This window comes from Leucoraja erinacea, chromosome 1 (genome assembly GCF_028641065.1).
Source record: "Leucoraja erinacea ecotype New England chromosome 1, Leri_hhj_1, whole genome shotgun sequence".
Classification (NCBI taxonomy): domain Eukaryota; kingdom Metazoa; phylum Chordata; class Chondrichthyes; order Rajiformes; family Rajidae; genus Leucoraja; species Leucoraja erinaceus.
Genome location: NC_073377.1, coordinates 120,272,503 through 120,285,728, shown reverse-complemented (window position 1 = coordinate 120,285,728; position 13,226 = coordinate 120,272,503). Strand labels below are relative to the sequence as shown.

Below are 13,226 nucleotides of genomic sequence, written 5' to 3'. Positions count from 1 at the left end.
TCGGCCCGAAACGTCGCCTATTTCCTTCGCTCCATAGATGCTGCTGCACCCACTGAGTTTCTCCAGCTTTTTTGTGTACCTTCAACAGAGACAAGTCTGTCTTCAGAACAACCAAGATACCCTTCTTAGGACACATCATCACTGGCACAGGACTGCAACCCAACCACAAAAAGGTCACTGATGTGGTCAACGTGCCAGCACCTTCTGTTATACAGGGTGTGCGGAGGCTAGTTGGATTTGTCAAGTACCTGAGCCACTTTCTACCCAGCTTATCTGATACCCTTGAGCCCAACAGACAGCTGACGAGACCATAAATAGCATGGGAGTGGTCTTCTGAGCAGGACAATGCGATGTCCAAGATCAGACAGATGGTATCTGAAGCACCGATCGTAGCGTTCTACAATCCCAGGGAGGAGCGGACGATTCAGTTAGCGCGAGCAACAAGGGACTGGGGGCAGCCTTGCTCCAAAAGGGACGTCCCATCGCTTATGCGGGCAGAGCAATAACCAACACTGAATCGCGATATGCTTCGAAGATGGACACAACATGTTGGAGTGACTCAGCGGGAAAGGAAGCATCTCTGGAGAGAAGAAATGTGTGATGTTTCGGATCGGTGACTATTCATGAACTGTTTTCATGCCCCTCTGTATTTGATACAAAATGTTAAAATTGTCCAAAGTATTTACATAGAAACATAGAAACATAGAAATTAGGTGCAGGAGTAGGCCATTCAGCCCTTCGAGCCTGCACCGCCATTCAATATGATCATGGCTGATCATCCAACTCAGTATCCCGTACCTGCCTTCTCTCCATACCCCCTGATCCCCTTAGCCACAAGGGCCACATCTAACTCCCTCTTAAATATAGCCAATAAACTGGCCTCAACTACCCTCTGTGGTAGAGAGTTCCAGAGATTCACCACTCTCTGTGTGAAAAAAGTTCTTCTCATCTCGGTTTTAAAGGATTTCCCCCTTATCCTTAAGCTGTGACCACTTGTCCTGGACTTCCCCAACATCAGGAACAATCTTCCTGCATCTAGCCTGTCCAACCCCTTAAGAATTTTGTAAGTTTCTATAAGATCCCCTCTCAATCTCCTAAATTCTAGAGAGTATAAACCAAGTCTATCCAGTCTTTCTTCATAAGACAGTCCTGACATCCCAGGAATCAGTCTGGTGAACCTTCTCTGCACTCCCTCTATGGCAATAATGTCCTTCCTCAGATTTGGAGACCAAAACTGTACGCAATACTCCAGGTGTGGTCTCACCAAGACCCTGTACAACTGCAGTAGAACCTCCCTGCTCCTATACTCAAGTCCTTTTGCAATGAAAGCTAACATACCATTCGCTTTCTTTACTGCCTGCTGCACCTGCATGCCTACCTTCAATGACTGGTGTACCATGACACCCAGGTCTCGCTGCATCTCCCCCCTTTCCCAATCGGTCACCATTTAGATAATAGTCTGCTTTCCCGTTTTTGCCACCAAAATGGATAACCTCACATTTATCCACATTATACTGCATCTGCCAAACATTTGCCCACTCACCCAGCCTATCCAAGTCACCTTGCAGTTTCCTAGCATCCTCCTCACAGCTAACACTGCCCCCCAGCTTAGTGTCATCCGCAAACTTGGAGATATTGCCTTCAATTCCCTCATCCAGATCATTAATATTTATTGTAAATAGCTGGGGTCCCAGCACTGAGCCTTGCAGTACCCCACTAGTCACTGCCTGCCATTGTGAAAAGGACCCGTTTACTCGTTTACTCCTACTCTTTGTAGGAGTAAACATTTAACATTAACATTTGGGAATTTGTTATTTTAATCTCAAATGAGGATATTGCACTGCCAGTTTACAATGAGCTATTTCCTCTTTCAGAAACCTACAACAATCCTACAGCTATGCATAAATAAAACCAGGGAAGATCTTTGATATCCTGTCCAATTGTACTGAAAATTAATATAGGAAATGCCAGAAATACTTAATAGGTCAGGCAGCATTTCTAAAAGTGAGATAACTAAGTGTAGAGGGGAAGAAGGTTGGAGAGATAGGGTAGTAGGGTGAAGATCAATGTTTGGATTCACAAGATCACTAGTAATAGGATTAGAAATAGGCCATAAACAATAATTATAGGCAGCATGAAGTAAATGAGGTGCTTGAGGAGTATAAGGAATGTAAAAAGAATCTTAAGAAAGAAATTAGAAAAGCTAAAAGAAGATATGAGGTTGCTTTGGCAAGTAAGGTGAAAGTCAATCCAAAGGGTTTCTACAGCTATATTAATAGCAAAAGGATAAGGAGGGATAAAATTGGTCCATTGGAGAGACAGAGTGGACAGCTATCTGCAGAGCCAAAAGAGATGTGGGAGATATTGAACAATTTTTTTTTCTTCGGTATTCACCAAGGAGAAGGATATTGAATTATGTGAGATAAGGGAAACTAGTAGAGTAGCTATGGATACTATGAGGATCAAAGTAAAAGAAGTACTGACACTTTTGAAAAATATAAAAGTGGATAAGTCTCCAGGTCCTGACAGGATATTCCCTAGGACATTGAGGGAAGTTAGTGTAGAAATAGCCGGGGCTATGACAGAAATATTTCAAATGTCATTAGAAACGGGAATAGTCCCCGAGGATTGGCGTACTGCGCATGTTGTTCCATTGTTTAAAAAGGGTTCTAAGAGTAAACCTAGCAATTATAGACCTGTTAGTTTGACTTCAGTGGTGGGCAAATTAATGGAAAAGATACTTAGAGATAATATATATAAGCATCTAGATAAACAGGGTCTGATTAGGAACAGTCAACATGGATTTGTGCCTGGAAGGTCATGTTTGACTAATCTTCTTGAATTTTTTGAAGAGGTTACTAGGGAAATTGACGAGGGTAAAGCAGTGGATGTTGTCTATATGGACTTTAGTAAGGCCTTTGACAAGGTTCCTCATGGAAGGTTGGTTAAGAAGGTTCAACTGTTGGGTATAAATGCAGGAATAGCAAGATGGATTCGACAGTGGCTGAATGGGAGAAGCCAGAGGGTAATGGTGGATGGCTGTTTATCGGGTTGGAGGCAGGTGACTAGTGGGGTGCCTCAGGGATCTGTGTTGGGTCCTTTGTTGTTTGTCATGTACATCAATGATCTGGATGAAGGTGTGGTAAATTGGATTAGTAAGTATGCAGATGATACCAAGATAGGGGGTGTTGTGGATAATGAAGAGGATTTCCAAAGTCTACAGAGTGATTTAGGCCATTTGGAAAAAATGGGCTGAAAGATGGCAGATGGCGTTTAATGCTGATAAATGTGAGGTGCTACACCTTGGCAGGACAAATCAAAATAGGACGTACATGGTAAATGGTAGGGAATAGAAGAATACAGTTGAACAGAGGGATCTGGGTATAACCGTGCATAGTTCCTTGAAGGTGGAATCTCATATAGATAGGGTGGTAAAGAAAGTTTTTGGTATGCTAGCCTTTATAAATCAGAGTATAGAAGCTGGGATCTAATGTTAAAATTGTACAAGGCATTGGTGAGACCAAATCTGGAGTATGGTGTACAATTTTGGTCGCCCAATTATAGGAAGGATGTCAACAAATAGAGAGAGTACAGAGGAGATTTACTAGAATGTTGCCTGGGTTTCAACAACTAAGTTACAGAGATTGGTTGAATAAGTTAGGTCTTTATTCTCTGGAGCGCAGAAGGTTAAGGGGGGACCTGATAGTGGTCTTTAAAATGATGAGAGGGATAGACAGAGTTGATGTGGACAAGCTTTTCCCTTTGAGAATAGGGAAGATTCAAACAAGAGGACACGACTTCAGAATTAAGGGACAGAAGTTTAGGGGTAATATGAGGGGGAACTTCTTTACGCAGAGAGTGGTGGCGGTGTGGAATGAGCTCCCAGTGGAAGTGGTGGAGGCAGGTTCATTGGTATCATTTAAAAATAAATTGGATAGGCATATGGATGAGAAGGGAATGGAGGGTTATGGTACGAGTGCAGGCAGGTGGGACTAAGGGGAAAAAAAATTGTTCGGCATGGACTTGTAAGGCCGAGATGGCCTGTTTCCGTGCTGTAATTGTTATATGGTTATATGGTTATATTGGGCCAATTTAGTCCACTCCGCCATTCAAACATGGCTGATCTCTGCCTCCTAATCCCATTTTCCTGCCTTCTCCTCATAACACTTGCCACCTGTTCTAAACAAGAATGTGTCCACCTCTGCCTACTCTCCTAACCTGTCCAAGTCCTTCTGCAGAGTCCTTGTTTCCTCTACACTGCCTGCCCCACCACCTATCTTAGCATTATCTGCAAACTTGGCCACAAAGCCTTCAATCCCCTTATCTAAATCATTAATATACAACGTGAAGAGTAGCGGCCCCAACACCGACCCTTGCGGAACTCCACTAGTCATTAGCAGCCAACCTAACAAAATGCCTTTTATTGCAACTCTTTGCCTTCTGTCATCAGCCAACCCGTTATCCATGCTGGTATCTTCTCTTTAACACCATGGGCTCTCATCTTCCCTTGCAGCCAGATATGCGGCACCTTATTGAAGGCCTTCTGAAAATCTAGGTAAAGAACATCTACAGGCTCCCCTCCATCTGTCTTGCTATTAACCAAAGATCAGCTCCGCTCTATGATCCTTGCTATTAACTTCCATAAACTTGCTTAGAAATCCTCTCTATGTGTGGCATATTGTCTATCATTTGTACTTCTCCATTTTAACTGGTACAACAGCAAGCATTACATTAACCAATTCAATTATTGTTCTTATCTATTCATGATTTAATGATCTAAATAGTCCTTTGAGTTTCTTTAGACCTCTTCCTTGAATTGATTGATAGATATAGCATGAAATCAGGCCCTTTGCCCATTTAGTCCATTCATCATCCATTCTGCAATGTGGAGGGGGGAAAGAAGGAGAGGGAGAGAGAGAAAGAAAGAGAGAGGGAGAAAGAGAGAGAGAGATTGCCCACAACAGTTCAACTAAAAGTAAAAAGTATTAGAAATGCTTGGGAAATGTTTTCTCAGCGTGGAAATGTCAAAGATTCAAGGGCATAGCCTTAACGTTAGAGGGTAAAAGTTTAAAGGAGATGTGTGGGGCAAGTTTTTTTTGGCAGAGTGTGAAGAATGTACTGATGGGGGGAAGAGATGTGGGCAGATATGGGTTTTAGATCGGCACATGGGCATGCAAGGAATGGAAGGATATGGATCAGAGAAGGTACACAAAAAAGCTGGAGAAACTCAGCGGGTGCAGCAGCATCTATGGAGCGAAGGAAATAGGCAACGTTTCGGGCCGAAACCCTTCTTCAGACTTAATTTCTCCAGCATCTGCAGTTCCTTCTTAAACACTATGGATCAGAGAAGATGAGTTTAACTTCGCATCATATTCGGCATGGACATTGTGGGCCGAAGGGCCTGTTCTTGTGCTGTATTTTCCTTTGTTCGATGGACCAGGCAACATCTCCGGAAAAGAAACAGCGTTAACAATTATAACCAGCCAAACCTAACCAGTCTGGGATCTTTCCTCAAAAGAATGTCGTTGGCAGTAAAATGTTTCGGGTGTACCGAAAGGAATGTGTAAGGTACAATATAAACACAAATCTTCCTGTCTTTACAACACTTGGCTTTCTGTCTCTTTCTCATTTTAACAGTGACAAGAGCAATAGAATGCGCCGAATTGCGATCAATTAATTTAATGACTCTGGAGCTTCCGTTTGTTGGCCCTGTCTTCGTCCCAACATCAATCCTTTTCCTGGCCGCTGGTTCTGCAAATAATGATCTTTTAACTCGCCTCGGGAGCCACAGCAAGCGTACTTCCAACGGTGGATCCGGTGACACTCTGTGAATCAAAAGCTGCTTCAGTTGTCCCAAGTTTACAGTGTGCTATCTTAGACGCGTGGAGTTCAAAGCTAAAGTTAAATAATAACACTATGAACGCACATTGCAGCTCCCACAAACAATTAATAAGCTCCTGAGGAAGAGCGAGTTTGAACTCCCCGAATGTGGGTGTGGCAATGATGACGGAATCAGCACCCGGGCTCTCATTACGCTGCCTCTTGTAATAAGAAACACCCTCCTTCTAAATAGCAGCAGGACAACAGAGACTGCCTTTAATATTTCACCAGGCGTTTGCTGACGCGCTCTGGATTTTCTTGCATGTTGGTTTTAACCCAGCGTTTGGCAAGATCTACACGGGATTTCATTTCGGAATAACTATTCCGCAAGGAAGGTAAGTGGCTGGTTGCAATGATATATTCTCTCTTCTACATAAAATCTATTCCAAACTCCAAACCGTTAATCACATCAGTGTTGCCGTACCATTTTTTTAAATCAACGGTACATGACCGGATAGGTAAGAATGGTTTTATCCATTCTTTGTTACAACTCTCTTGTAATATTGAGCGTTGGAGAGTCACAGACGATTTGTGTTCAGTTAACGGCGTCGCGAGTGCGTTTGCAAAGGGGAAGTGTTTAACATGACAATACCTTCTCCTGTAAGTGTGGAACGCAACAATTCTACAGTGTGGGACTCCATCTCCTTAACGCTGATTTTTATTTTACTGTACATGTGTGTGTGTGTGTGTGTGTGCGATCCTGAGAAGCAGCAGCATTTTATTTCCTGTGGTTGTTATTTTAAATTCATATCCACAATATCATAACTTTGCACTGTGAACGGAGGTTTTATTGTAAAGGCTGCCAGCACCCGCTCCGTCACTGGTTTATGTATGTATATGCTTGGGAAGAAATATCAGAAGGTGAATTATACAAAACCAGTGGGGTTAAAAAAAACGAAGCCTTTGCACGTGTTAAATATAAGTTAGACACGGCGCAAACAGATGGCGAATGTATCAAGCTGCGAGTTGCTAGCATATATACGGCCGGCAACCACTTACCGTAGCTGGATTTATAATATAGTAGCAAAAAAACGATGGGAAATAAAACTCTGAATCTTTTATATCCGTTTCGTTGCTAGACAAGAGTGGGGTCAATTCTACCCTTTGGTCGTGGTAACGACAAGCAACAGAGGGTGCAAGAGAGTGCGATGACCACTTGATTCACTTGCCATTGCTACAACACATATTTGTGTTTCAAGAAGTTGAGGTGTGGAACAGCGTAAACACGGAGGGCGCTGTCAACTGAAAGATGATCCAATGTGGCTTATCGTTTTGCCTGGCACCAGTTCTAGATCCATTGACCTATCGTTTTAGTTGGGTTTTTTTTAAATTCCACAAACCAGGCATTTACTGAGTGACTCGGAGAGATAGGAAGAAGTGCAATAGTTTTCAGGACACTTTTTTTGGTCATCATCGCCACTTGTTCTCCAGCCCTGGCTCAGTTTTATGTAAGGCAGTGTTATCAATGAAACCATGACGCAAGGAACTGCAGATGCTGGAATCTGGAGAAAAACAAATCTCGAGTAATTCAATGGGTCAGTCTTAAGAAAGGTCACGACCCGAAACGTTGCCAATCCATTCTCTCCACAGATGCGGATAAGGGGGAAATCCTTTAAAACCGAGATGAGAAGAACTTTTTTTCACACAGAGAGTGGTGAATCTCTGGAACTCTCTGCCACAGAGGGTAGTTGAGGCCAGTTCATTGGCTATATTTAGAGGGAGTTAGATGTGGCCCTTGTGGCTAAGGGGATCAGGGGGTATGGAGAGAAGGCAGGTACGGGATACTGAGTTGGATGATCAGCCATGATCATATTGAATGGCGGTGCAGGCTCGAAGGGCCGAATGGCCTACTCCTGCACCTAATTTCTATGTTTCTATGCATCCTGACCTGACACAGTTATTCCAGCATGTCTGTGTTTTGCTAGCAAGGACATAACCGTTTCATAACCTGACTGTACAGAGCTGAATTAAATGTCTCAGCACATTAAATTAGGGCATTTCTGGCCACAAGCAAAATCCATTCACTTGGGTTTTCTGATCTTTTTGTTGAGATGCCATAGAAACAGAAAAATAGGTGCAGAAGTAGGCCATTCGGCCCTTTGAGCCAGCACTGCCATTCAATATTATCATGGCTGATCATCTAAAATCAGTACTCCGTTCCTGCTTCTCCCCTCCCCTCCCCCATATCCCTTGATTTACTTAAGCCTAAGAGCTAAATCTAACTGTCTCTTGAAAACATCCAGTGAGTTGGCCTCCGCTGCCTTCTGTGGCAGAGATTTCCACAGATTCACAGCTCTCGGTGAAATTTCCAAGTGCGGTCTCACCAGGGCCCTGTACAACTGCAGTAGGATCTCCTTGCTTCTAAACTTAAATCCTCTCGCAATGAAGGCCAACGTGCCATTAGCTTTCTTCACTGCCTGCTGTACCTGCATGCTTACTTTCAGTGACTGATGTACAAGCACACCCAGGTCTCGTTGCACCTCCCCTTTTCCTAATCTGGCACAATTCGGATAATAATCTGCCTGTTCTTGCAACCAAAGTGGATAACCTCACATTTATCCACATTATACTGCATCTGCCCACTCGCCCAACGTGTCCAGGTCACCCTACAGCCTCATAGCATCCTCTTTGCAGCCCACACTGCCACACAGCTTTGTGTCACATTTAATTCCCTCATCTAAATCGTTAATATATATTGTAAATAACGGGTCCCAGCACCGAGCCTTGCACCACCCACCAGTCGCTGCCTGCCATTTTCAAAAGGACCAGTTAATTCCTGCTCTTTGCTTCCTGTCTGCCAACCAGTTCTCTATCCATGTCAAAACCCTACCCCCAATACCATGTGCTCTGATTTTGCACACTAATCTCTTGTGTGGGACCTTGTCAAAGGTTTTTTGAATGTCCCGATACCTCTAATTCCACTTAAGTTCCACTGCAGCACAATGATACGTGAAAAAAATCTGAATTTCTCTCATCCAAATCTATTATTAATCAATTTACTATGGTTTGGAATATAATTCTTCTACATAAATATGCAGTGTTTCAATTGCATCCACTTTCAGTGGAGCTGCTGCAATCCCATTAAGGACAGGAAGGTGTAATTACAACATGGAAAGTTTACATGGGTAGTTTGCATTATAAATGTAGTCACATTTATAATGGGAGCTGAAACCAGAGTAAGCCATGCTTTATGTTAGGGAGTTACATGTCCTAAAATAATCCTCTACTTTCCACTTCTGTTCTTACCTACAATGCACTCTTGTTCTTCTACTTGCCACATCTAACAATTAACTTTTAATGAAATGAAGGACCAGTAAGTATTGAAACACTGGAGCAAGTGGGTAGGCTGTTTGAACCCTTTAAGGCCATTCAAGTATGTGTATATAATGGTACAGAGGTACATTTCAATGGAAAGGATAATAACTATGTCTGTTCTCTGTTCAGTATATTCTTATGTCTGGCTCCTAGTGCACAGACTTATCAACATGACCTGGAATGGAACAGTAAGGGACAATTTTTATACAAACCCCAGAAGGGGTTGAGTTAACATTCACTTATTGTGGTATTGTAAATCCCTGCAATTCTTCCCTCTCTCCATATCCTGAGATGCTAACCTGAGACTTGCCACAGATTCAGGACACTGTCAACACTGGGTTATGGTTTGTGGTACGATTCCAAATAGCTGGCAAGAACTGGAGCATTTTTTAATTGCTATTCTACCATAGCAAGAACATTGGCATATGCAGAATTCTCTATCAAAATACCCGGGGGGGGGGGGGGGGGGGGGTGGGGGGGGGGGGGGGGGGGGGGGGGGGGGGGGGGGGGGGGGGGGTTTGGTGAGTAGGATAGGCAGCGTTTCAGGTTGGGATTTCTTCAGACTGTCCATTCCCTCTCCAGATGCTGCCTTGCATGCTGAGTTCCTCTAGCACTTTGGTTTTTCTGAAGATTCCAGCATCTGCAATCTCTTGCGTCTCTGTTCCAAGTTTTCTATTGCACTTGAATATTTAGGTCTGGGCATCGGCCCGTTATTGTAGAAACAAGGAACTTCAGATCCTGGCTTACTAAGGGGAGAGACAAAGTGTTGAAGTAACTCAGCTGGTCAGGCAACATTCCATGACCTCCAGGACATGCTGCCTGACCCGCTGAGTTACTCCAGCATTTTGAGGCTTTCATCAACCCATTGATTCTGTGTTTAAGAGGGAACTGCAGATGCTGGAGAATCGAAGGTTACACAAAAAAGCTGGAGAAACTCAGCGGGTGCAGCAGCATCTATGGAGAAGAAGGGTTTCGGCCCGAAACGTTGCCTATTTCCTTCGCTCCATAGATGCTGCTGCATCCGCTGAGTTTCTCCAGCTTTTTTGTGTAACCATTGATTCTGTGTGTCTGGCTAGTGCCATCTCGGGGAAGGTTCTGTGTATTGAGCAAACCTCTGGGAAATAACTGTGAGCGCTACTATTCAACTGGCGAAACTACAGCAAAGATTTATCCTGTTCTCATTTAACATACATTTACAGCAGGAGGGATTGGATAATGATCAAAAGCAGTAACTGTTGCTGATTAACTGCCCCCCCCCCATTTCATTTCTAATGGAGCTCTCCAAATCAGCATGTGAAATCACTGTATCCATTGTATCGCTGTTACTGATGCCCTGGAGGTAATTAGCACTCAGCATAGATCAAAGATTAATCAGCAGCTGAATATCCTGACCATTTGCTGCACTCACTCGTCTAACCACTAGGGGGCAGATTTCTCATAACTTGTGATACAAACAGACAAACATCCTGTCACGAATTTTACTATGTACTGACTTGACGGGCTTTTTAGATATTTTATAGTTGCTCTCTGCTGTCTTTGGAGTAGCTTCTCGTTCATCTTCCCTCCGCACCCTCCTCTCAAATGTACTTGTCTTATGGTCTGTCAGTGTGTTTAATGTTCCAGGAAAAGATTGTCTCCTTGATATTTTCCAGAAGTTAGCAGCAAAGCCACATCAGCTTGTAAACTGGTGATTCATTGCAGCTAAAGACATCGGCTGTTCCTTTTGGGCAATAAATTATCCTGTGGCATTAGTTGGAGGACACTTTAATTAAGTTTAAATTTCAGATTTAGATTGGTTTCTTGTCATGTACGCCAAGGTGCAAATGAAATTCCTTCTTTGTACGAAGCTCAAAGAATAAACGCTATAGGGGGGTTGCACGTAAAGTCATAAGGTCAAAGGGCCTGATGCACGGAATAGCTCAGAGTACTTCTTCTGGAGTACAAGGCAGCTTTCAGCACACAGTAGTAATGCACGAATTACGTACGTTCTTATCTGTTAAAAAACACCAAAATGGTCAATTTTTGCGCTGTAAACAATTGTGGAAATAGGGGTAACAGAGAGAAAATCTCTGAAATTGCTGCTGCTCACTGACTTGCGAAAGAGCAGCATGCAGGCGGATCGAGGGCAAGTCCTGGCCCAAGCAGCCCGGGGCTGGAGGGTGACTGAGTGCTCTGAACCTGAGCACAAAGGTGTAAGCGGCCGAAGGAGCGGATCCCTCGGGACAGCCCCCACTCTCCCCCGTGGTCAGCGCTGTCCGGCCACGGCCACCCTCCGCCCCATCTCCCCACTGTGCAGCCGCACTGTGACGGGCTGTGGGTCGGCAGCGCGCACACACACGGGGATGATGGAGCGAGGCCGCAGACACACGGGGCCATAAACCCGGCAACGTCCCCATCAGCTGCAGCAGAGTTGGGGGCAGTCTGGTCCCTCTGCCCACCGTGACCGCACTGCACTGGCACCGGCACCCTGACCCCCACACCGGGGTGATTCATCCGCCCGGACCCCGAACCACAAACAACAAATGGGGTGATTCACCCCCCCCGACCCACAAACTGGGTGATTCAGACCCACAGACCCACACGTCCCCGGACCCCGACCCACACACGGATAATTCACGCCCCCCGACAACCACACCGGCTGATTCACATCCCACGACCCACACACCGAATGATTCACTACCCCCCCCCCCCCCCCCCCCCCCCCCCCACGGGGGAACAAACGGCCCGGGGTTCACGAGTGTGGAACCAGTCAGCATGGAGTCCGGATGCTGGGACAGAAGACTGACAGCCATAGTAAGTGCTTACCTGACGTTCACCGCTTGTACTCCAGAAGGTGTTGCGTGGCAACAGTACGGGTCACGGGTCATGATCTCGACTGCCGTGCAACCTCCCTATACGTACAGTACTGATAAATACTACGACAATCAGCAGACTGGTGCAAATAGTGAAGTAGTGCATATAAAAAATAAAAAAAAGAATGGAATAACCCAATGTGGTAGAGTTGAGGGCAAGAGTATTTAAGAAGGAACTGCAGATGCTGGAAAATCGAAGGTACACAAAAATGCTGGAGAAACTCAGCGGGTGCAGCGGCATTAATGGAGCGAAGGAAATAGATGCTGCTGCACCCGCTGAGTTTCTCCAGCATTTTTGTAGCCCTTCAGAACCTAAGAGCAAGAATATGTGGCAGCACCTTTTGGAAGAGGTGCGTGAAAGAGATGATTGGTTGTGGTGATAGCAGTGGTGAATAAACTGTTCTTAAGTCTGGATGTCCAGGCTTTCAAAGTCCTCCCTCTTCATCCTAAACCCAGAATGAAAGTAGAAGGGAGGGGAGGGAATGGCCAGGGTGGCAGGTATCCTTGCCAATACTTCCTGATGCATCATGACTAAATAAAGGGCAGTGTTAGAATGGGGGGGAAAAAAATCAATGTTTACCTGGTTAATCAGTTAGCATCATGGTAATTGTGGTTAAACATGACTGAAATGGGAAAAGTGAAATAAACAGAGTGCTCTGAATATCCAATATGATAGTCTGATATCCAGAAGTATCTCATTTGGAAAAAAAGAATTGTAAACTGTAAATAATCCATTAAATTAGTCTTGGGCTTGAGCATTAATTTCAGCATGACCTATGAACGAAACATTAAAATTGAGTACAAGGTTACAACACCCGAGCAATTCTGCTACATGATACGTGTGTGTGTGTAGTTGTAGGTCCTGCATACATTTCTTTTGTTTACCTCTGCAAATCTGCCAAACTCTCCCTCTCTCACTTGTATCCACAACACTTTCGCCCCCACCTCTCTTCTCTGCCAGTTTTCTCTCCCTTATTACAATCGGTCTGTGAAAGGGTCGGGACCTGAAATGTTGTCGATCCATGTTCTCCAGAGATGCTGCCCAGCCTGCTGAGTTTCTCCAGCATTGTGTGTCTTTCTTGTTTTTGTAAATCTTCACCTGCAGTTCCTTGTCTCCAATGCCCTGAAGGTTGGTTGGTGCTTGGATCTCCATGGAGGATAAATTGGTCAGATTTTTGA

The 13,226-nt window shown here is 44.5% G+C and overlaps 1 protein-coding gene across 2 annotated transcripts in view; it reads left to right on the top strand.

Annotated features, from left to right (window-relative positions):
* The window catches only part of LOC129701196 (chondroitin sulfate N-acetylgalactosaminyltransferase 1-like), a 211,129-nt gene that overhangs the window by 29,185 nt on the left and 168,718 nt on the right, over nucleotides 1-13,226 (top strand). Inside the window, exons 1-2 of one of the 2 annotated variants that reach the window (XM_055642293.1) lie at nucleotides 5,134-5,204; nucleotides 5,351-6,215. The exons of the other annotated variant lie outside the window; for it this stretch is intronic. The gene's annotated coding sequence lies outside the window, so the exon portion shown is untranslated. Of the gene's footprint in view, nucleotides 1-5,133; nucleotides 5,205-5,350; nucleotides 6,216-13,226 lie in introns of those variants that run through there. 2 annotated transcript variants of the gene reach the window in all.